Here is a 26,094-nt window from a genome sequence, read left to right as displayed (position 1 = left end):
CCACATTCAAGTCGAAATACAAGCAATTACTACTAAATAAATACAGTCCATCCTCAAGATTACCGGACCACGACTGACCTATCGATCTCGCTTCCCATGACATGCCGCCCTATTTCTTGTCGCTTTCTTTTTCTATACTGTATTTTTTACTTTCATTCAGTGTGCATGCCTCCTCTTTACTACGCCTAGGCCAAGGTGGGTGTCCGATTCCATTGACAAATCCAAGTCGCTTCGACATCTTCCTGTCTATTCATTGTATCGCATTTTTTGTGGTGTATTGAACTGATAAAATTGCTAATAAACCAATGATGATGATGATGAACTGCGCCACTCGCTTCCCCAGGAATTTATATTTAATAATATAGTTGTATGCTACGATGTTACGGGTATGTATGACATACAGAACGCGCACATCACAATTCTAGCCAACACAGCTCTACAACACATGTCTGACGTACGCGATTTCAAATTAGGGCGAATTAAATTCCTCTGCGTATCACAGTTGTACTATACTGTCTACTCAGATTGCAAGAACGCGACTATTCCGGACCGACAACAGAGCATATCCAATCCATCTCGAAAGGTTTGGCCATCCGGAATCGTTTTTTTTTAGACCGAGGTTTTGTCGCCGCTCATGTTTTTGGCACCGCATTTTATCAGCGGTTTATTCGCCAAAACTTTACGTCTTCATGTGCCCCGACGCAGAAGGGGTTGGCCTCGAAATGAATGAGTCTCATAGGCCTAAACCCGCTCGTTGCACACCCCTACACTAGTTCATCCCAACGGTCTTCGACCATGATTTCCAGAAAAGAACAGTCGGACAAATATGATCATGAATTCCATGCCATATTTGTTGCGCCTCTCGCTTATTGGCTACAGTACCCAACACAGTGACCTTGGATATGCAAAAACGATCGCAGTATTTTATGCAATAAATTCAATAAATATTACATACATATTTACAGATAGCTCTGGCACCGTGTCGACACAAAATTATACCCTTTGCGGTCCCTACTTTAATAAGCATGAAGGGGGAAAAATTTACGTTACAGTAAACTTGCGAATGTGAGTCGGTGTAATGATGGTATTTACTACTATCCTCGTACCTCGCGCTAATCGAACGGTTATTACGAAAATATGATGATTGTTTAGCGAAAGAAAGCAGAAAGTCAATTTGACATCATTTTTCGAGCCTGTCGCAGGATCAGACGGGCTGATGTACTGTATGTCTGTCACTATAGAGATTCTAGAGATCTCTATACTGCCACTACACCGGCTTCCAAACCAGACTTTTGGTGACGTAATAATTATAGTGTGGGAATATTAATTCACTACGGATTGTAAGAGCTATACGATTAGTAGTGCGTCGTATTAAGTTTTTACAATTGCGTCGCAATTACTAAAGTTACACTGATTCTACATTTCTTATTAAGTTTATTTGAATTATTCCTCGTCAGAAAAGTGAACAATTAATCACGATTTTCATTCGCACTTGATCCGGATTATCATTCGCACCATTCGCATCACCTTCGTCATTCGCACTTGACCCGGATTTTCATTCGCACTGTTCGCACCACCTTCGTCATTCGCACTGCAATTTTTTTCATTCGCACCAGTGCGAACCGTCACACAGGTTGAAAAGCACTGGTTTAGAGTATCATTAGTTTCAGTTCCGTTGTCTGGATCTGGAGAAGTTACATGTTGAAGTTTAAAAGCAAGTGTAGCAATGCCTATATTTGCCGAAAATAAAATTACACTATGGTATGGCATTTTTACGATTCTCCATATTTGTTATTAACGTATACTAATCTCGCACCGATACAGCTTCTTGGTATTGCTCTTCGACTAAACTATGGGTCTTGATATATGGATGCGGGCGCCTCACCAGCACGTTTTCTAAAACGGGGTGTACAGGTAAACAAAGATTAGTGTCTATAGCGATATCTTTTGCATCCCATGATGCGGACGAATGCTTATGCCCTCGAAAATTGATACCTCATGCGATGCATCAATATGAAACAAGCTCTTTGCACCTTCTGTATAGCTAAATTTGCAGCTTTTGACAGTCCATGCGAACGTATTATCACCGTTTACAAAACTATTTGCTTACTTGAGTAGGTTTTTAGCCAGAAAATTCTACTTTTACTTCAAGTAGTTTTAGGTTGCTTAATAAAAACAGTACTTCTACTCGTACTTGACTAGACTTTTGCGTCGCTACTAGTACTTCTGCTTTATTAGCCTTCTTGGACTACTTTGACCACCTCTGTTTGTAGTGTAGCTCAGCTGCTTGGGGCGAACAAATGATTAGAAAAGATTGCATGTCCTAGTCCTTGAATACTTGAGTAAGTGCATGTAAAGTAGACATATGCTATTTCACTATTTCCTAAATTTAGTTTCTGATCAATGTTTATTGGTAGTGAGAGTGTGTGTGCTTATAATCAGTATAGTGTGCATTGAGAAAATTAGTAAGTTACATCTCTGGCTGGATAGATGCTGACTCATACACAAAAGCTACACTTCGATTGTTTTATCTACATTTTAATTAAACAGGATTGGATATATATCATGTTTGAATGATTGATACATACATGTTATAAAAAACTTATAAAATATGATCAAGGAAGGATATTTAGAAAGACATTCTTTCATGTTAAAGGGGCACTGCTCTCTAAACATGATGTGGCTTCAAATTGAAGCGCGAAACGAAAACAAAATTTGGCCGCAGCCATTTTCTTCAGAACGTCACCGTAATGAAGCTGCAATATATTGAAATTTTCGCAGGACCTTCACGCTCCAGCTGACGCGTTTCTTAATTAGTACGTTGACAAAATTTGTGGCGTGATATCTTCACCGTTGCACTTGCTCGACGCGATTAGGCAATCACTTGGAGAACGAACGTTAGATAGTTGTCAGCCGATATTATGAAGGAATTGTGTCTTACACGACAGGGCGGTTTAGTTACGTTAAGTATAGGCGTAAAGTACCGGCGCTCAACGTACGATATTGGGTAGGAGGATTTGTGTCTGAAGCTTTTCATGACTCTGTAATATTTGCCAGTTGACTGATACTGATGCCATTACAGTTGCATATAGATGCAAAGCTATTCATTAGGGATGGTGTGAACCTCTGAAAGGTTCAGGTTCGTGTGAACGCGAACCGTTTTGAAAGGTTCTGTGTGAGCACGAACGTGAACCTCATGACGTCATATTGCTAATTCCAACCATACATTTCAGTGAAATCACAGCCTATACATTAATGTACACGATACCTAGAGACGATTCGGGCCACATAATGCCACAATGCTGGAGTACTGACGTTTTAAACGTCGCCAAATGGGGCAATCAAATGAAATATTAATCCCATAAAATCAATATCTTCGTCGCTTTGCCAACAAATTTGACGAGGACTTGCAAGGGAATATATGCTTACTGTCTAGGCCGGACCGGACAAGGTATTCGGCGTCTGAGCATTGCTACGTTGATATTGAGCAAAGTGCAAAACGGGTTTCTGTACTTGCTACCGATATCACCCCTTAAACAAGTTATTCAGCAGTGGCCAACACCCCAATCGCACGGAATTGGTTTTAATGATACAATAAACATATGAAATCAAAATTGACCCCGTATGCCTGATAGATTTTTTACATCAGAAAACGCTGTCAAATTCATTGATTGGTTGAATAAACATCATTCGCTGACTATATACATGTAGTGTAGGCTATGTCACTCTTGATGTTGTGTGATTGCGGGTCAAGCTCACAGCAGAGTCACTAAATATTCACTAACGGTAAGCTGGACATTTCGAGCAAACTTTTGTAACAAACAAGTAAGATTTTTGAGATTGTCAAGGTGCATGCTCGTTTAGAGTTGATTTTCGCTATGCTGCCAGCGCCGTGCATGAGTGACCCGCAGTTGAAATGCAATCAATTTCAACCAAAGATGTTATAATGACGCGGAACTTGTAATATATGCTAAAGGTTCACAGTCCAGAACCTACCAAGGTTCGTTTGTGAACGTGAACCTCTAAATTTCCGAGGTTCACACACAGAACGCGAACGTGAACCTCACGTTCACACCACCCCTACTATTCATACAGCGGTAATTTCGAAGCTGTAATTTTACAGCGTATTACTGACTGCACAGTGCACAACCTTGAGAGTAGGTCATGATCTATTTCTGTCCTAAAGAAATAGAATACACGAGTCCCGATTTAGACATAAATCTGCTGACTGAACAATTGAACATCGTCCGTTGAACGCCGTATCTAAATCACCTTGGCGTGTAAGATATATTTCCTTCATAACATCGGCTGACAACTATCTAAAGTTCGTTCTCTGCGTCACTGCGTAATCGCGTGAAGACATCGTGCCATGTAACGGGTTACGATATGACGCGCAGCGGCGACAGCTGGAGCGTGAAGGTCCTGTGGAAATTTCACCAAATTGCAGCTCCATTGCGGTGGCGTTCTGAAGAAAATGGCTCCGGCCAATTTTTTGTTTCGTTTTGCCCTTCAATTTGAGACCACATCATTCTCAGAGTGCAGTGTCCCTTTAATTGCATAGTGAATAATTCGAGCTGTGCCACAATGAAACAATTTTGCATGCTATCGCTAATCATATGTTTGCATATGTTTGATAGTTATATGATAGTCATTTAAACGTCACTATTGCATATAATTTTCGAAGTAAATTGGTAATACTGTTGGAGTCGGAGTCGGAGTTCTCTTAAGGAAATAGTCGGAACCGGAGTTGGAATCGGTATACAGAAAAATGTATGAAGTTTCAGTAGGAGTCGGTGGAGTTGGAGTCGATGAAGTCCACAGCCCTGGTTTCAAGTTAGATTAGAATTTCAGCTACACACTTGTTGTTATATTAAATTGGAATTATAGCAACACAAGTCCAACTTAGATTAGAGTCAGAATCACGGCTACATATTTTCCCAAATTGGGTTGGAATTACAGTTACAGATACAGTTTTGTCACAATTATAATTTAATCACAGCTACACAGTTTTATCGAACTAGATTAAAATTAAAATTGTACTTACGCAGTTTTTTCCCTAATTATGTTAGAATTACTGAATTCGCGAAAACTTCAAAATTGCATTAAGTTCAATTCATGTCAAAATCATAGTTTATTTTCATGAACACGAGAATGGCAAATGTCTGTGCAGAAAGCTTCACTCGTTTTGCACTATACAGTTCTCTTGTAGCATTTTTGGAAAGGCAAAACTTAAATTAGAAATATAATGAGAGCGAAGAAACATCACAATTAGAGGAGAATTAGAGCGACGAAACATTACAAATTAGACCACCTTCACTACGGCCCGTTTTACCAAGTCAAGAGAAGCGCGCTTCACAGTTATAACGAATCTGGGAATACGTGTTTTTAGTCGCGAGAAAACAACTCATATTCTGGATAGAATATTGTCAGTAATATTGGTAATTGCATATGTTGCTATTAATTTTTTCATCCTCTCTCAGCTCAGGTGATCAGATTTACCGGTAAAGCTGATGGGGGTAGGGACTTCAGATAGCGAGCGCAGGACTATTGGCAATATTTATATTGATGGTTTCGGCAAACATGCGGCGTTCTTTTTCGGCAAAGGTTTTATTTGGTAACACACGTCGCGAAGTCGCATGCTGGCCGAAACTTCATAATTTCCAGTGTGTCGTGGAGTGGTGATGGCCGGCTCTGAAACGCCTATTGTCATATAAATGATGCGAATTTTGTCTTGGGCGCTGTTGGTACCTAACCACCCATATTGGAAAAACAGACATTCAATGACATTAAATCGTGCGAAGTAAGTATTAAAATTGTAGGAAATTTGCCACAAAATACTCTATAATTATGTTGATTTGCGAAATAATTGTGGGCCCTCTTAGAGCTCACCTTTAAAAATTTGGGCGGCATTTCCAACGAAAGCCATGGGCGGCAGCATATGCTCCTACGCCACTGTGCGTACCACCTGAAAATTTCTCGAGTACCACCGTCTGAGAACCACTGGCCTAGCCCCATGACGGTGTCGGAATTCAAAGACCGCTCCATGTCGTTTCGACAGCTCCCAATCTTTTCATTGTATCGCAATCTTGTGATGTATTGATTGGATGACATTTTAATAACATAATGACATGCGTGCACTTTAAACAATATTATATCTTCAAGGGATACGGACGCTTCGAAAGGGTGTATTCTTGGTTGAAACAGTTCGAGAACCTCTACCCATAGATGCTCACGTGAGCATCGTCAGTGACCACGCCGTGCCCCAGCCAATCATTCCACATAGATTCTAACGGTTATCTTCATATCCGAGTGGGCAACTACAAGGGCAACTACATCTCTACAACAACTACTTCGCGCTACAACTGCCACCTACTTTGCGCTACTACTACCTATCCAACAATCCGACTCAAACCACGCTCTCAACTCAATCGCACTGTCTCACGTGCGTAATCCAGACCAGACGCACGATACGACTCGTAACGTAAAATTATAACGGAATACAGAACGTTCTAGAAGCTTAGGGATTCGAAACGGACAAAGTAAAGCGAAGCGAATACAGGGGAGAGTAAATAGTACTGGCAATTATATATGGATATTTCGGTATACATGCATGTACTAGTCTACTACTGGTATCGAAGCAATTACTAATTCGTATCACCGATAACAATACCGAAAATCTCCATTTTACAAAATAGTTACAAAAACAAGCCAACAACACATGTCGCGGATGAATATATCATTTGAGCATTATATATAGGCCGTCACACCATCCCACAGTCTCTTTAGTTATGTCAAAAGGTGCGGAGTCAATTGAAGAGTTAGAATCTACTGACGGAAGTTACAGTGCATATTCGGATTTCGCTGCGCGTGCATTTGTGGTGTCTGACTCAGATAGCAGTTCTAGGGTTTCTTCTGACAGCATCAATGCTTGGCCACCACCCTCGGAAGTTTCTCAACATCACACCCTTACTAACGGTGGGCTTCCCAATGAAAGTCTGTTTGACCCCACAAACAAGGAAAAATCGTATGATCAAACTGATCAAGTGCAGTTTTCGGAGTGAGTCTAATCTAGCGTTTAACTGCTTCTAGGCAACGTTCCAGCAGAGATGTGGAAAGCGTGCCTTCGCCTGATTATGGTGCGGATCAGTCAGATCTGGTATGTATTATGTTTCAAATTGCTTTTTCAGCTAAGATAATGGACAGGTTCGAGTTAAAATGTCTAGACGGACCTTCGAGCGGGGAATTCGTGATTCGATTGAAAGTGACGCCCGTTTTTTTAAAGTCAACTCACCAAATTGTATAGCAAAAGTAGCGAAATCTACTATTTTCAATATTGATCAACTGACTTCTCTCAGTCGGCAAGAGTGCCCTTCTTTCCCAAATCCAAGATATGGTAACCAATGTTCCCTCTAATTTTTGACGAGTCTGCACACACTCACGAACTCACTGCGCAGACCCTTGGACAACAGTGCGTAACGACTAAAGAAAGGTCATCACTTCGGATGTTTTGTGCGCAAAGACCGTGTCAGCACTGCGCATTCGCGCACTTGGACTAGTTTATATTATCTATCATCCGGTAGCCTACTAACGTACGCGTTGTAGTGTTCCTATAAGACAACAATAGTTTGTTTTATTCTGAAAATTATCATTTAGAAATGTGGTTCTAAAACTTTTTTAGACATGTCACCCTTGATGATTGCGAACATTTTCGCCCACCTCCCCCCCCCCCCTATCCTGATATCCCAAAGAATAATATGGTGTCATTTTAGAGGCTATTTTCCTGACAGATTACGTTAATTACCCCCTACCACGTGAATAAAAGAAAAAGTCAAATGACAGCTGCCTCATCACTGGCGATTAGTGAGCTCAAATTCAAAGGTAACACGCTTTCAATATCAGATATAGTCCCATCCTATCATTTTCCGAAATTTTAATTTTACCGGTGTTTCAGGTATGTTATATAATTACAGTTTTAATATGTTTTGAACAGTTTCTCAAAAAAGGCCCTTTTAAAAAAATTGTGTTTTTTAAAGTTGTATAATTATGCCATAATTGTATAAATACTTTCCAAAAACATGTTGTATGAGCCTAGGACGACGATTACCACTCGATATTGCCGACGTATATGATATGAGATGGTTGAAACCCTGGAAATAGTAGGTTCAACAGCTATAGTAATAATATATAGATTATTGGTACGGAATAAATGTTCTGAATGTTCTCCGTGAAGCTTTGAATACCCCCTGGTAAACAAATATATTTCTTGCTTGTTCATTTCGTCTGTGTCTACAAATTGTCGTCTTTTTGTAGGCTCAGGTGTACTTGATTTGTTATTACCGAATATAACTGCTATTTATTGTTCACTTTAATCAAATTTGTAGGAGAGAGCTTATAGTGTCACATATTACAATGTGATTGAAGATTCCGATAAAAATACCAATGAATGGGGCATTTTTGTGTTGGATATGTCGACAAGAATAGATTTATGCAGCACAACATCGCTCAGCTGATCTAATCGTGCCCTTGCCTCTTGTATGTTCTTGTGATTTTAGTGCAGACAGACTTACTAAAGTATTTAGTATAAGCTGTTCGGATAAAATGGAATCTAGTTTAAATTAAATATAAAATAAGTATAAAATAAATGAATTCGGTGATATCTTGAAAAATTAGGCCAATTCGCAAAAACGAATGGTATTTTTGAGGTTAGCACCCCTGAAATACCCTAAACTCGTTGTTACCTTCCATGATGATTTTTTTTTGTTGGCCAGTGTAATGAATGACAAAATATGAGTAGTCCTCGTAGTTGTAATGCGAAACGACTTTGGTATACATCGTGGTGACTAATCTATATATATAACTGGTGCAGAGAAGATTTCGTTCCCTGCAAAAATGGTTCCTAACACCAGCAATGATTTATTTATATCAATATATTCCGTGTAGTGTTTGATCATATTTCACACATTACAAACATTCAAGTTAATGTACTTCATTCAGACCCATTCGCAAAATCCATCTACTCTGTACACTATGCTTCTTACTATTAGAAATGATATTTATTTGCAAATGTTTTACAGATTGCAGGGATATCAAACCATCGTCTGTCAGATAGTTCCACCTGGTCTGTACTTGGGCCAAGAAGGTATTTATTATTCTTACTGCATGACTGATCTGTCCGTTTATGCAATTCAGATTTGTAAATGAAGCTAATCAGGGGAGTCGGAATTGCTATACTCTAATAGTAGTAGAAATAACACTGTAAATTACTTTTCGTGTGGGGGTGAAACTAGCAATTTAGCAGATATATTTAAACTACTCAAGTAAAATTGAGATGAGTGAATAGCACCCAAATAGGAAATCGCAAAATGTAGACTACATTTGGTCGGGGCGTTGCTTACTTCAAGATTTAGTAGTCGGTCAGAGTGCCCGTGCTACTTACGAATTTGTAGGATGTAAATTGACGACCAAATTCTTCGAGAATATTTTGTTACCGTGACATTGGCTATTTCATGCGACTGTCATGACTCTGTCACTCGAAAAATATAGATAGACAGATCAATTCATTTATTTTGTCCCATCGGTTAAAATTCAGCGCGGACAATTGAGTACTCCTACAAATGTAGAAGCAATTTGTTGCTGAACGCCTCTACCTATGTATACTGACAAACATACCCGAAATCATAACTTGAACTAGGTAGAAACAAAATGGCACTTGAGGACCAAAGTGTAAATTGGGTGATACAGTGTGATAGAATTTTTGCTAATGTGTCTAACTTATTCATGTTGCGATATAGCAACAACGCGACCGGCGACTAACCCGGATTAGAAATATAGCGACGCTTTTGGGGCGTTAGCCATTCTGAGATTGTGACCCCGGGCGCAGAGTGTGTGATGTAGATACATATACATGACAGAGCAAGTGCGAAAACTAATCAATAGTTGTCTAGGATAGATTTTTGATTTTATTTTTCGGTTGATGATCGGAAAAAATTCTGAATTTGACTGGAGGGTAGAAAATTGTAAAAAGAGAGTAATTGTTATCATTTGAGTACTCCTAAAAATGTTGAAGCAATTTGTTTCTGAACGCCTCTACCTATGTATACTGACAAAAATACCCGAAGTCATAACGTGAACTAGGTAGGAACAAAATGGCACTTGAGGGAAATAGTAGGGATGGTGTGAACCTCTGAAAGGTTCAGATTCGTGTGAATGCGAACCTTTTTTATTGTCATTTGTTATGTGCCATTGATTGAAATGTGTATACTCCTACAGGTGGCGACTGTGTACTAAGGCCTTGCGGCCCCTCGTCGTCATCCTGGTCCGTACCGGATTTGCACTGGTGTGACAAATAAAAATGATTGATTGATTGATTTTGAAAGGTTCTGTGTGAACGCGAACGTGAACCTCATGACGTCACGTGACGTCATATTTCTAATTCCAACCCTACATTTCAGTGAAGCTAAATGCCACAATGCTGAAATGCATATTGACGTTTTAATCGTCGCCAAATGTATCAAATGGGGCAATCAAGTGGCATGATAATCCCGTAAAATCAATATCTGCCGTTGCTTGGCCAACCATTTCGACGAGGACTTGCAAGGGAATATAAGCTTACGCCTTAACGGTCTAGGCCCAGACCGAACAATGTATTCGGCGTCTGTGTATTGCTACGTTGATATTGAGCAGAATGTAAAACGGGTTTCTATACTCGCTACCTATATTGACCCATTAACAAGTTATACAGCAACAAGCCAGCACCCCAATCGCACGGTTCTGTTTTTCATGATACAATAAACATGTGAAATCAAGATTGACCACATACGCCAGTTGGATTTTTTACATCAGACAACGATATCAATTCCATTAATTGGTTTAATAGGCTTCATTAGCTGACTAACTACATGTAGTGTATTTCGGTCTTTATGTTGTGCGATTGCGGGTCAAGCTCACAGCAAATAGTCATTAATATTCACAAACGGATAGCTTGATATTTCGAGCAAACGTTTGTAACAAAGCAAGTAAAATTTTTGAGATTATCAAGGTGCATGCTCGTTTGGTGTTGATATTTTTATACTGCCACCGCCATACATGGTGTGGCCCGTGGTTGAAATGCAATTAATTTCAACCAAAGGTATTGTAATGAAGTGACAATTGTAATAAATGAAAAAGGTTCACAGTGCAGAACCTACCAAGGTTCGTTTGTGAACGTGAACCTCTAAGTTTCTAAGGTTCATATACAGAACGCGAACGTGAACCTCACGTTCACACCATCCCTAGGAAATAGGTTATGCGAAACGAGTAGCTTTACATGAACAGCGGAGCGCAACATCTTGAGGTTATAACCAATGAATTTATTGACGATTTCGAACATAATAATACCTGTAACTTTCCATGATTGAGTAAAAGTAACATGTTTATGAGTAATACGTCGCCAGGAGTAATGCGTCATGGCACGTGAATGGAATGCCGGGAATTAGGGCGATATCTATACAAATACAATGCAAGCTGTATAGTGTATACTGTCATAGCAATTCCACAAATCTGGTGTGCGTGCAACTGAATGAAGTCCCCGGCACTTCCGATAATGGCATCTTGGTTTTATCTGAGTTAAAAGCAAGCCAAGAAATCAACATAGTGTCAATGTGAATGCTTCGTACCTGGACCTATTCACTTGAGTACTTCGAAAAAGTGGAAGTACCTCGCTACTGACCGTTTCGGTTTGTACAACTATTTAATATGAATACGATCAATCCAGCTACCATTCATCTGGAACTGAATCCTTATTCGATGTTACCTGCAACTGAACTATTTTTCTTAGTTACATCCAGGAATATCTACAATAGTGCCACCAATTGGTGGTCCACATGTAGCCCACCAGGACATATTCTGGACGAAAACGGGTTATGGGAACGTTATATTGAGTGACGGGCAGTATCGCAGAACCTTTGTCTTTCGGTATTGCTATGTTGGGGCCCGCGGCGCCCACTAAGTTGGAAAATTAGGCCATTTTAAATTGGTGACCCCTGATCACAAACTAGAATTTCATCACACTTGTTACCTTAGCGCAGGGGTGGGCAAACTTTTGAGCTCGAGGACCGCATTCAACATCTGAATCCATTCGCGGGCCGCACTATATAAAATTGAGACTATAAACCAAAACGCAATATTGGTATTTGATTATGTAGTGAGGACATGGAGATAATATATATGCTTATTTACAACAATCCACATATTGCTTTGATGATATCGTACAAGCCTCAGACACAGTGGCGAGATTTCATAGGCTGGTCGGCCTCAATAACCAATTTGTCAAAACTATAGCGATGAAAGTCGGTTATCCCGATTCTTAGAACAGGATTGAAATTTAAATCTCAGAGCAGCGATCTGTTCAAAGATTTACTAATTCAACTTTTGGTTCAGTTCCAGGACACACAATGCTGACAGCATCATAACCATGTTAGCTTCAAACACGCTTCTACTATGTGTAGATAAAATATAAATACCCTAATTCTACGCATACATAGATCGAATCTACCTAAGACACGCGCGAATCGTTTTTATAAGCACATCACTGAAATAATGAAAACTGGAGTGGCCAATCTGAAATCCCACTCGTGATCCGAATTATGTCAATCTCGTTTAGGATTTTTGTCATGTTTAGCAGATGAAACCTTTCAAACTGCGTGGGCTGATGGTTTGATGGCATGTAAGGTTACGACTGTGGATGAGAGATTTTTAAATATGAAATTCAGACTAAATACTAGGAAATAATTATGAATAGGATGAAAATCGCGCAAAGCGCGAAAAAAATTTTCAGTTGAGCTCAGCTTCGGGCCCCTGCCTTAGAATTATCATGGTGAAATAGGTTAAGAAAAAGTTTAATCAAGTGTCTGCATTAATTCGATATTTAGTACGCATTTTATCAATATTTTTAATAAGTTTCTTTATACTCTCGCGGGCCGCATGCGGCCCGCGGGCCATAGTTTGCCCACCCCTGCCTTAGCGAAATGAGAATCAAGGTTATCTAACTTGCTCTTACCACTGCGAGACGTTTGACGGCTCCGATAGCCTTCGATAGTATACGGCAAATCCGTGGTCTACGGATAGCTTCTTACAATTTACCTTACTGGCACTAGCTGATACCAACGTCCTGCGTAGTTCTTGATTGAGAGCTCAACAGACGACAATTGCCTTTTCAGATATATTGTATACGGATGGCTAGTAATTCGGGTAACGTAGGCAGTAAGTTACAGCTCACAGGCTGAGTAAATGATCGGTACTGATTAGGGTTACCATACGGCCTCTTTTATCAGGATTTGTCCTCTTTATTTTCAATAAATTGAAAGTGTCCTCAGAGGACGCCTAAAATATCCTCGTGTTCGAGAACTTGTCCTCTTTTTATAGAAAAAGAATTAAAATGCGATCAAAAACTGCACCCCGACGCAGTGAACTTCACAGTTTCGTAAACAATCGGGTAAAACTGGAGTCGAGTCAAAGTGATGACTTTTTCAGTCAACACACTACTATCGCTCGAAAAGTTTTCAAAATCACCAGTTTTCTTTTCCGGTGCTGGAGCTTTCAGAATTTTTTGAAGTGCCCGCTTTTTCGGATTTCAACATATGGTAACCCTAGTACTGTATACTAGACCAGTGCTCTTCAACCTTTTTCGACGTGGTACACCCTTGTAACGTTTGCTCAATACTCGTACACCCCTGTTCATATAAAACACCCAAGTCGGTACTGGGCCTAATTATCATAAGGATCAGCAAGTCATAGGAACTGCTAAATACTAATTAGGGCTCTAGATTACCGTACTATCTAATTATAGAATGTAAATATAATCTATTATATCGATAAAGCGTAACTACACATGTCTGTACTGTCACTTTTAAATACATGTTGTTTTTTTATATAAACCGTCTAGGCCAGGGCCGGCCAACCCGTGGCCAGCGAGAAGGTTTTGAGTGGCCCACGAGGTAATTTCCGAAATTAGTAATATCATCAAAAATGGATTGCACAGATTGTGAACTTGCAAGACCAACCAAAAATTTGATTAGTGTGGCCGCAACACTTGAGATGTGATGACTAGAATATCAGTTCCGACGCATTGGCAGACCCATAAGCAAGTCACATTTTGGTAGATATTCGTACACTACAGTAGAGCAGAATAATTTGCGATAGATTTATCAAAAGTAAAAATTTCCTACACGCTTCGCGCAACATGTTGTCACTCGATTTCTTAATACTTTCAATATTGTTACCCTTTTGTGAAAATGAAAGAACGCCTAAGGCAGTGGTTCTCAACCTTTTTAACTTCGCGGACCCCTTTTGACCGTCACGGACTCTCGCGGACCCCCTCAAGTTTTAGTTTAATTGGGTGCCCGTTTAGTGATTGATGTCGCCTGAACGCGCCAAGCGCAAAAAAAATACAACTAATGAATGCATAGGTCAATGATCGAGAATTGCATAATTTTTATCCTCTCCCTGCTCACATAATCTGATTTACCGGAAGAGCTGATCGAGTGAGGTGTGTTGTAATAGATACAGGCCCTCTAAAAAATGATAAAACATCTTCGGGCGTACCCGTTGGTATAATGACTTCGGTATATGATGCTATTTCGTGACCTCCTATCTGCTATGTCAAAATATATTGAAATCGCCCAAACGTGGTAAACTAAAAGATGTACACGATTTCAAATTGGAATTTCTTTACTCGAAAATAATGTTCCCTAGAAATGAAATTGAATAATTTGCGATGGATTTATCAAAAGTAAAAATTTTCTACACGCTTCGCGCAACATGTTGTCACTCGATTTCTTGCTTTCAATATTGTTACCCTTTTGTGAAAATGAAAGAACGCCTAATGCAGTGGTTTTCAACCTTTTTGGCTTCGTGGACCCCTTTTGACCGTCACGGACTCTCGCGGACCCCCTCAAGTTTTAGTTCAATTTTAGCTCTATTATGGTGCAACCTCCATATCTGTCTTGTGCAAATATGAACTGCAGGCTTCTGATAAACAGCAAATATTCACTTTTCTTGAAAATAACATCATAGAAATTGGTAGACTTATATTATTTCAAAGCTAATTTTGCTGCAGTATTTCTTGAAGTACGTGGTCGCGTCTTGAAAATCCGCGTCTTCGTTTTGATGGAAACGAGGAGTGCCGAAAACCATTTCCGCAAAGACAGATGGAGGCTAATGCAATATTAACGGATACCGCTTCCGACGATACTTTTGGTGTGATCGCAACATTTATGGCACCAAAATGAAGAAACATATATTTTATGAAGATATCACGTCCAGCATCTAGCGCAGGGACGGGCAACATACAGACCACGGGCCAGATTCGGCCCGCGACGGCATTTTAATCAGCCCGCAGAGAGTTTCTACCGTCAAAGTAAAATCCTAGACAAATTTTATGCGCCAAAGAATGGATCCAAGTTTTCCAACCTGAAAAAGATTGTCATGAAACTACTTATTCTGTTCGGGTTTACATATAGGCTATATTTTCGAGCAAACATTTTCGGTCATGAACAATTGAACATTAACAAGACAAGGCTGCATACCAATATAACTGGTGATATGAATGTCAGGGATGAAGCGTAATGGTTTGAAAGCAACGAAACACTCCTTGTTCATCAAAAAAGCGGCCTTGTCGATAGGGCATCCGCAATAGGAATGCGCCAAATCTGATAGCCGAGCTTTAAGAGCAGGTATATGATTGTCCGATTTATGACGGGTGTCAGCCGAAAATATCCGGGTACATTTCAATATGAATAATTGAATATACTATTCAATTGTATATTGAAGTTCTGTACCTCAAAGAAGCTGTTTAAATAGTGGTTATGTATATCACAGGATAAAATGCATTTCGTGGCGAGGTTTCAATCCCTGCATTGGGACAAATTAGGGATGTAATTCGGAAATTTTTATTTCAAACGACTGTACACTAATTTGATGAGACTGAAAACTTCAAATCGAGAAGGTTTCGCAGACATTACGAAGTCACCCTGATTGACGTTACTATCTCCATAACAAAACGTCTCTAAACAGCAATATGTTTTTATCATCAGGTTAATGGAAAATTGGCAATGAAAATGAATTTCCACACTACTATAGTTCATGCCAAACTATTGTTATGATGGTAAATGAGTATAAGGTTTTAGCAGTTGTGGTGCGAAACTGCCTCATGCTTTCCAAATTAAAAAATAAAATACAAATTAGAATATCAACCATACTAAAATTTTAGAGGTCTCGCGGACCCCCTGAAATTGCTTCGCGGACCACCGGTTGAGAACCGCTGGCCTAATGTATCAGATTTGAGTCCAACTACATTCGCGATTTCGAGACAAAGTGTCGTTCAGCATGTGCGACCTTGCGTTTGCGCTCGCAGAAAGACCGTCGACTATGAAACCTAGGCCAAAATAATTGACACATGTTGTTGGAAGCAATAGATATCGATGTGTCCAGGCGCTGAATAGTCCTTCCTTGCAAACTGGGCCCAGCGATATACAGCAGGCCCTCAATATAGTCAAGTGACAATATCATCGACCTATGAACTTCAAAAAATTTTCGCGCTTGGCGCGGTTAGTGGCCCGCGCAATAGTTCGTCAATTAAATGTGGCTCTTTGGCTGAAAAGGTTGGCCACCCCTGGTCTAGGCCAAGGGATCTAATTAAAAGACTAGTCGCAATATTGTGGCGTTTGTAATTGATGAAAATGATTATATAACGAACGAATTTGTGGACCACTGTACAGTGTACATACAAATACAAAATACTGCACTACAAAATAATGCCTGACATACAATGCGGCTGTTTCTGCTGTATTTCGTCTGCCAGCTGCGCGAAGTTTGGCAGTAGCCGTTTTTGGAGTGCTCCTCTCATAAGCATATCAACATCCTTGACCCAAGTTCTTTTTTTCGATTTAATTTGAACAAGTGCAGAAAATCCTTGCTCGCAAAGATATGACGTAGGCATGCGAACAAGAATCGTAATCGCTTTTCGACTCAAATTTTGATACTCCGGAATTTTAAGTAGTGATAACCAGAAATCAGTGTAGCTTTAAACTGTTTGAAATTTGCCTTTTGAACTAAATCTGATCGTAGTTCAATAACTTCACCGGTCCAGTTGCCCAATTCCAACCTTTCATTTGTGAACGGTTGCACGATCCACAACAGAGAGTCAATATACAAATATTCGCCCTCTGGAAAATAGGCTTCAAAATTCTGCTGCAGCACATCGAGATGCTGATGTACGGTCGACTTTACTTTTGATTCAAGGCTAGGGTTATCGATCGGTTTCCCAATTACTGTTCTTGATGAAGTTGTTCAAGCATTCAAAACCTGGATAATCATATTTTGAAACATTGTTCTGCCACAACTTCAACTTACATTTAAAACCTTGAACTTTGCTGGCAACCTCAAAAACAAATTGTGATGACCTTTATTTCACAGAGTAACCAAGGCTTTTATTAACTGAAAACGAGCACTATACGCAACACAGCTAGGCCAGCAACTATAAGGTACCAAGAAATGACAAATTAGGAGAGAGACAATATATAGAGGAAAAGACAGGTAATCAAGTAATAATTGGTTTAACTAAATATAAAGGACGAAACAATCGCGCACAAGAATTCACCACAATCTCCCCGCCCGAAAGGAAATCGTACAATACGTAGGGGAATTGGCAATTGGCTCAATATCGAAAACGATCGGGGGCTTTACGGATTCTGGTAGACCGGCGTAAAGGTGGACTATCATCATCTTCAGCCGTCTGCGGGCTGTCTTGGTCCAATACGACTTCTGGAGCAGTAGGTGAGTTATGCTGATCACAAGGATCGGTGTCGTCAAGTTGAAGATGTTCCGCAGCGGCTCTTGACGCGATGTCATCTCGGTTCTTCGGATAGGGCGCTAAATCTTTCACCGAAACTCTCGATTCCGTACCATTGCGATAACGGACAGAGGCATACTTCGAATTTGCATCCAGCAAATCCACGGGCTCACACAAGGGTTCATCCTTGCTTCTGACGTGCTTGCGTAGCAGAACAGTATCACTTTGAAGCAACCAATCTGGTAAAGATTGCCCGAACGTAGACTTACGAGGGAATGCGAAAAACCTTTCGTGCGGAGTAACATTAGTTGCAGTGCACAGCAATGAACGCACAGAATGAAGAGCATCGGGAAGTACCATTTCCCAGTCATCTTCGCGCATATTCTGAGAGGCCAGCTGAAGCTTGACAGTTCTCCGTATCGTTTGGCTCACTCTTTCGCACTGAGAGTTTCCCGTCGGGTGATAAGGCGTTAATGACTGCTCGCAATCCCCCTTTTCGCAAGGAAGGTCTTCACCTCTCTGGAAAGAAACGACACCCCCCGGTCACTATGGATATAGTTAGGAGCGCCAACAAGTGAGAACAACCGAGACAATCGATTGATTACCGTTCTCGAAGACATATCCCTACACGGGTAGGCAAACGGAAAACGACTGAACTCGTCAATGATTATCAAAAGATACTTATTTCTGCCAGCAACGGGGCCTTGGAAATCCACACTCAGTCGCTCCATTGGTTTCGTGGCTTTAATCAACGAGCACTCCTCCACCGGCCGAAAATAACGAGGCTTGATTCTGGCACACTCCATGCACGATCGGCATTTGGCTTTAACGTCATCAATCGAAAAGGGCAGATTTTTAGCCCTGACGAAATGCATAAGCCTCCGAACTCCCGGGTGTCCTAAATTAACATGTGCCTCCCGCAATGCTGAAATAGAATGAACAGAAAATATCCTTGATATAGCATCAGCAGCAAAATTCTGTATTCCAGGACGATGTTCAATTTCATAATCGAATGCACTAAGTTCAAGTTTCCACAGTAGAAGCTTTGTGTTTTTAATTTTACTCTTATGACATTTCTTGAAAATGAAGGACAGAGCTTTTTGGTCAGTAACCAACTTGAACCTTTTACCGTGAAGCAGATATCCCCATCTGCGTAAACCTTCTATGATAGCTGCAGCTTCCTTCTCAACGGCCGGATAGTTCTGTTCCGTCTTATTGAGTGTTCTAGACGCGAACGCGACCGGCCTACCTTTCTGGCTCAAAACAGCAGCGACAGCAGAGTTTGATGCGTCGCACTCCACAACAAACGGAGAATCATCACATATGTATCCAAGACTGGCTTCCAGCAAACCATCTTTGAGCTTCCGAAAAGCTTTCGACGCCTCCTGCCCCAGTGGATACCCTCTATTTTCTGTTGGAGGTTTCAACTTTTCTGAAAAATTGACAATCCATTTAGAGTAATACGCAAACATACCAATGCATCGCTTCATTTCTGCAGCATTTCCAGGTGGTTTCATTTCCATGAGCGGTCGCAGATTTTCAGGATCGGGTCTGATATCACCGTGGGATACGCAGTGGCCGAGAAGTCTGAGCTTTTTCACTGAAAAAAACGGATTTTTCTAGGTTCAGTGTTAAATTACTCAATTTTGCAGCTTCCGTGAAGGCCTTCAGACGTCTGTCGTGTTCCTCCTGTGATCGCCCAATGATCGTGATGTCATCAGGATATGCCACCGTACCTTCCAGCTTATTGCGATCGATGAACGTGTCAATGAAACGCTGGAAAGCTGAAACACCATTAGTCACACCAAATGGAACTCTACGAAACTGATACAGCCGCCCATTCGCCTCAAACGCTGTTGGCGGCTTGTCGTCGTCCGACAAGGGAATCTGATGGTAGGCGGACTTCAAATCAACAGAGCTATAAACGCTACCTTTCGCTATCTCGTTGACGACCTCGTCAATTTTCGGCAGAGGATATGCGTCCAGATATGTATAACGGTTTATCGTTGGTGAATAGTCAATACCCATCCGTCTTTTATGTCTGTCGCCTTTGGTTACGACAACTTGCGCCCTCCAGGGCGAGGAAGACCTTTCTATTATCCCTTCCCCCAACATTCTCTCAATCTCGGAATTGATGAAAGATTTATCCTGGCGGGAATAATACCTCGATTTTGTTGCTATAGGTTTGCTATCCGGATCAAGAAATCGGAACAGTCTCGGAATCTCGTAGGTTTTTGCAGCGGCGAGGTTGCACTGTCCGACATAGAGAGTATCACGAGGTCCATTAAATTTAAATATCACCTCTTTATGCTGTTCTAGAAACTCGTGTCCCAAGATAACATCGGCGCATAGATTAGAAACGACACCAAAATGAACGTTACGATAGACGCTTCCGGAAATGTTTATGGTCACCGCTATACGGAGCCACGCATTTTGGTTACTGCATCTTTTGATGCCAGCCCAACGGTGACATCGCATGGTGTAATCGACAACTTCAGCCGCAACGCCACCTGATAATCTATGTAGTTCTCGGCGGCCCCCGAATCCAATAGCGCATCCAAGTCATTGCCTTCCAAACCAATCGTAATAATTGCACCTTTTAACGAGCTCGGAATCCCAGCCAGAAGCGATGCCACACGTCGGCGGTCCGAATCCTTAATACGTTCGTCGGAATAAAGCGAATCGCAGTATTTCTTGAAATGCCCGATCTTCCCACATCCAAAGCATTCAGCATCCTTCGCGGGACAGAGACTCTTACGAAAAACATGACGAGTGCCACAATAACAGCATTTCTTCTGGTATTTACGAGTATTCGAGGTTGAAGCAGCAATGGCAGACGGATCTGGTTTGGTATCGAGTGCGTAGTCATTAGCGCTATCCGCACATACAGATACCTTGGCGACCGATGCCAACGGCTGCTGGTAGTTTTCAGAGAACTTCTGTGCTTTTTCAAGAGTATCAGCAACTTGGATGGCCTTCTGCAGTGTGAGGTCCTCATACTCTAGCAACCTTTGTCGTATACTTGAAGAGCGCAATCCGGTGATCATTGCATTCATCACGGACTCCTTGTACTGTGCTGCCGAAATGTCCTTGAATTCGCATTGCTTAGCCAGAGCATGGAGACTCTGAACGTACTCAGATATGGTCTCCGATGGCTGCTGATTCCTTGTGGCTAACTCATGGCGCGCATAGACAAGATTCTTCTTTTTCACGTACAAGCCCTGAAGAAGTTTCATCGCATCCGTAAAGGTCGATTCTTCCTCGACCAGCGAAAAAGATTCAGCCGACAAGTACCCTGCCATTATATTGAACCTATCGATCTCTGGGTCACCATCTCTTCTAGCAGCATCGACGGACGTGACATACGCCTTTATCATGCGCATCCAGTGCTTGAACTCCTGACCAGCATCATCATCCCTCGGCATAGCCTTTAACACGGGAACGCGAATGAGCGTCTGGTTCGACGCCATAGTAGATCTTTTCAGTTAATAAAATTGTGATGACCTTTATTTCACAAAGTAACCAAGGCTTTTATTAACTGAAAACGAGCACTATACGCAACACAGCTCGGCCAGCAACTATAAGGTACCAAGAAATGACAAATTAGGAGCGAGACAATATATAGAGGAAAAGACAGGTAATCAAGTAATAATTGGTTTAACTAAATATAAAGGACGAGACAATCGCGCACAAGAATTCACCACACAAATCCTCTGCCTTGCATTGATAAATTCAACTGATTGGTGCTCTCTAATATTGCGGTTAAATAGGACTGATTTGCAAGCCAAAAGATATCTTCAAATTTAGCAGCCATTACATGCCCTTTAACCAGGAAAAAATGCACCTCTTTCCGCAGGCCCTGGCATTAGCGGTTGTGAATCACTCCATTTCGCGAACAAATTAGTACACGACGGTGGATTATTTTCACGAATGAAAATATCCAAGTCTGTTCTGCAATTCTGGCAACTTCAGATGATTCAGATATTTCCCATCTTTTGATATTATCGACCCTTGACACATACCTATTCTGATCTCTATGCTTGAGTAATAGCTCAAATCAAGTACGGGATTCAGAATCCATTCGCAGCCAGTTAGGCCGCCCACCATGCAAACTGGAATTTATTTCGTGTCAGTCCAAAAACAGCATGACATTACGAACGATAATCAACTTAAATGTGACAGTATTGGGGAGAGAGTAGGTAAAGCTACCTGCTGCAGAAGCGGTGATTCAGACCAGCGATGATAGCAGGCGCACTGGCCTACTGCGTATCAGGCCTGCCCCACACACAGTCGATAGTAGAATACGGGCAATGTTCCCTCTAAGCTGCGCACGTGTGCAAATGCGCAATGCTGAAACGGTCTCTGCGCACAGAAAATCTAAGCTGCGCACAAAAAATCCGAAGTGATGTTTTTTTTCAATCGTTGAGCACTGTTGTACAAGGGGCCGCGCAGGCGCGCAGACTCGTGAAAAAAAAGAGAGAACATTGCCAGGGGCAAATAGTGTTATCGCTGAAGTCTGAAACGGAGGTACAAGGGCGGCCCGCAAGGGTAAATATTCCGCTCCATGAATAAATGAGAATTTGCAATCACGGGCATCTCACGAAAGAGATTTTTTTCTTTTTGTATGGTCTCGTACGCGTGAGTGATGCTGATATCATTTCAATAGCACATTATTTTCTGGGAATGGCAAAATAACATGGTTTACCAAAGTTGGGCTAGCTCGAAGTTAATCTGCGAGAAACTAACGAATAGTCTTCTCCGCGTTGCGTAAGATTTACTCAGGACCGTAACTGCCGCAACCCGACCCCCCAATTGAAGGGGCCGAGCTCGAAGGGGACCCAAAATTATTTCGTGAATTAACATAAATCATGGTGTATTTTTCTAAACTTTCTAAATTTTTGTCAAATATCTTGATTATTGCGTACCCTTTCCACAATCAAAAATACGCATGATTTATAGAAATGGGCACTTGGGCGTCGGCCATTACCGCACCACGACGCACCATGACATATGAAGTTATAGACTATGTAACATACGACTCCGAGATGTGCACCAGAACGATCAGCAGCGAGAGAACCTTGGCCGAAAAGGACTGCCCTTGTGCTAACCGAAAACTTCGATATATATACAATTATAGATATATGTTTAATTGTCTAAGGCGCCTAACGGCTGGCGCTAAATGTTCCTGTTCTGGCGATCCGAGTCCCATAACAAAACAAATGCCAAATCGAGGGAACATTATTTGCCAGTAAAGAAATACCAATTTGAAATCGTGTACTTGTTATAGTTTAGTACGTTTGGGCGATTTCAATATCTTTTGACATAGCAGATATAGGAGGTCGCGAAACAGCATCATGTAACGAAGTCATTATACTAGGGTTGCCATACGTCCAAAATTTCCCGGACATGTCCGGAATTTCACTGTTCAAACTAGCGTCCGGGAGGAATTTCTAAAATTTGCCAAATGTCCGGAATTCTGAAGACTTGACGTAGGCTCATAATTTTTCCGTAAATTAGCATAAAAACAATATTTTTTTGGAATATTTATGCTGATGCATGACATCTTTCTTCGCGCTGCGCGCGATTTACTATCACATATATTGATTTTGATATGGATGCTGCCACCCTCGCAAAAACTGCAATAAAATATATAATAAAACAACCTTCGTTTCAATTGTAATCGCAATTATAGGAAAACGGTATATTCCTAATAGAGATCGTTAGGGCCGTTCAATTGCTTTATTCAAAGATAGTGGCTCCAAACGGGGGTTCGTATGCCTTTATTCTGGGGTTTGCGAATATGTTGAACGTAATCAGCTTTCAAAATAGCCCGTGAGTAAGTCGGGCAAAGGTGCTGACTTATTTTAGTAATCAGCTCGTCAAATTTTGATCTGGACCGCAGAACATTCTCAAATTGGAGATGGAGTCGCGAGCATAAAAGGTTGGAAACCACTGGATGTGGGGTGTTTATAAAGATTCATATGGTGCGCACCGGAATAAGGCTGATTAACAATCTTATCGGCAAAACAGAACATGACTTAACGATGTGCGATTACGCTCCCTGTATTTTCGAACTCATCATCGTCAACCAGCTCTACCGCTAACTCTGATCACGTGGGCGGAGAGTAGTATAGAGTATAATATATGAAACAACCAATATTATTGACAGAATTCATTCAAATAATTTAACGACCAGATGCATATAGGTACCAGATTCATATAAAAAGCCCCCCCCCCCACAGAAGTTGCATCAATTACCTTATATAGTGTGGGCTCAAAATCATTGTTTATTTGGGCGGGAAGGGGCTGAAAAATTGTTCTTGTCCGGTTATACAACACACAGCCACATAGGCCTACTCCTGAACCGGATCGTTACCACCTCTGGTCTATGAGCCAATCTTTGCTAGTGTGACGTCATGCCTCATTTTGAAATCCACGACTGGGCGCTAAAGAGTGTCCGGAATTTGTGTTGCAGAAATATTGTAACCCTACATTATACCCCAATTGATAGCAATATATATGCGATTCCCGATCATATTGACCGATTCAATCATGAATTATATAAATTTTACACGCTACGCGCGTTTAGACGAAGTAACCATGAACAGGAACCCAATGTCGATGTTATAGGTACCGGTAAAAGGCGCATAGACTGAGGGGGGTCTGGGGGGCGAAGCCCCCAGAAGTTCGATATATCACCCTATGGGGGCCTGGTTGCGCAGTTGTCCAAGGGCCTGCGCAGTAAGTTGGCGTGTTTGCGCAGAGTCGTGAAAAATCAGAGGGAACATTGCATACGGGCTGCAAGAGATGTCAGTAAACTCAGATCTTATGACACTATACACAGTCGATTGTCGCTAATTTGCATCACTAATAACAAAATACTAAATTGAAAATGTATGGCGAAATATTGGACATAAAATCGGCATTTTAAAACAATAGGGTTTCGATTTCAACATGGAAGCTGTTTCGACCCTGGCTGGCTACGTCACTTCATTTATGTGCATTGCGGTATTTATTAACGTCGGGTATGAAGTACCGATTCAAGAAGTCTGAGCTATCGCGGCGGTTTCCTCAAGAATCACTAAAAGCCAAACGGCTAGATGAATACATGTTAACTGCATCCTTTCCAACACCAAACGGAACCATTGGTCCATTGCCGACCAAATATTTAGGAGAAATATTTGCTTATCACATCATAATCTAGCGATGTACAGTATTACCCTTGAGATAAACATCGTACCATTGCTCATTGACGCATAAACCGGCCTTTGTGAAAGCTAGCCATCGGCTCATTGTAATTCTGATCTGGTACACCCCTGTACACTAGGGCTCTTCAAAAATGATCTTTTTTCTCAAATCGTACTGGCTACTTGAAAAATTTTTTAGGTTACCTAATTTAAGCCTACACACAAAATTTGGTTCAATTCCAGCAAGTAACCGCTTTGCTACAGGAGAAGAAAGTTTCTATTTAATCTATAAAAATAAATATTAAAAAATTTGAAAATTTTCTATTCACCTCATGAAAGTGTTAGGCTGTTTATAGAAACGATGCTCATTTTTTATTTTTTTTTATTTTTTTAGGGGTAACCTGGAGGAACCGCAGTAAACCTCCACCCCGTAACGCTTGGGCAGCACCATGGGATTTCACCATGGCCTGTTCACCAAGCGCCGTAATAGGTCACTCTTAGGTCGAAAAGGACCCAAGAGCTTCCATCAAGGTTGCTCTGGTTTCCGTTTTTCCCTTCATAGTTTTCTCAACTGTTTCCGGTTCAAACGGCTGTCACAAGCAGGCTTTGGCTGGGGGCGTCTGCGGCCACTTGTCCCGCCGCCACCGTGCTTGTGACTGGGATACTCGCCAGTCAAGCTGACAGAGATCCCGGGTTCGGAGCATGAAGGCCTGACGGCCATACTTCTCCTGGGTGTGAGAGTGATTGGAAGTATCGGTTGTACCGCTAGGGTTTCGCACCGCCCAGCGTCCAGTAAGCCGATGCTTACCTTAATACAACCAAATACTCCAACCAAACGATGCTCACCAAATTTGGTTCATTTCCAACTAGTGGAAGCGGAGTCATTGCCGTCGAAAAATTTGGATTTGAATAAAATAGTATTTACGGTGAGCACAACTATGATAAATAAACAAAGAATCGGTCACCGTAAATACTATTTTATTGAAATCCAAAAACTGTACACCCCATCCGAGTGGTACACCCTTTGAAAATTCTGGTACACCCTAGGGTGTATGAAAACGCCGGTTGAGGAGCATTGTA

At 41.2% G+C, this 26,094-nt stretch overlaps 1 protein-coding gene across 3 annotated transcripts in view; it reads right to left on the bottom strand.

Annotated features, from left to right (window-relative positions):
- LOC145447007 (carboxypeptidase D-like) overlaps positions 1-25,841 on the bottom strand; it is a 78,591-nt gene extending 52,750 nt beyond the window's left edge. For 2 of the 3 annotated variants that reach the window (XM_080325432.1, XM_080325433.1), the window contains exon 1: positions 25,823-25,837. The gene's annotated coding sequence lies outside the window, so the exon portion shown is untranslated. Of the gene's footprint in view, positions 1-25,822 lie in introns of all 3 variants that reach the window. The other variant, XM_080325434.1, reaches the window with a different exon arrangement.
- Positions 25,842-26,094: the final 253 nt, after the last annotated feature.

The sequence above is a fragment of the Botryllus schlosseri genome, chromosome 9 (genome assembly GCF_051294905.1).
Source record: "Botryllus schlosseri isolate E-star chromosome 9, Bs_hap1, whole genome shotgun sequence".
Classification (NCBI taxonomy): domain Eukaryota; kingdom Metazoa; phylum Chordata; class Ascidiacea; order Stolidobranchia; family Styelidae; genus Botryllus; species Botryllus schlosseri.
This window is presented reverse-complemented; position numbering and strand designations above follow the sequence as displayed.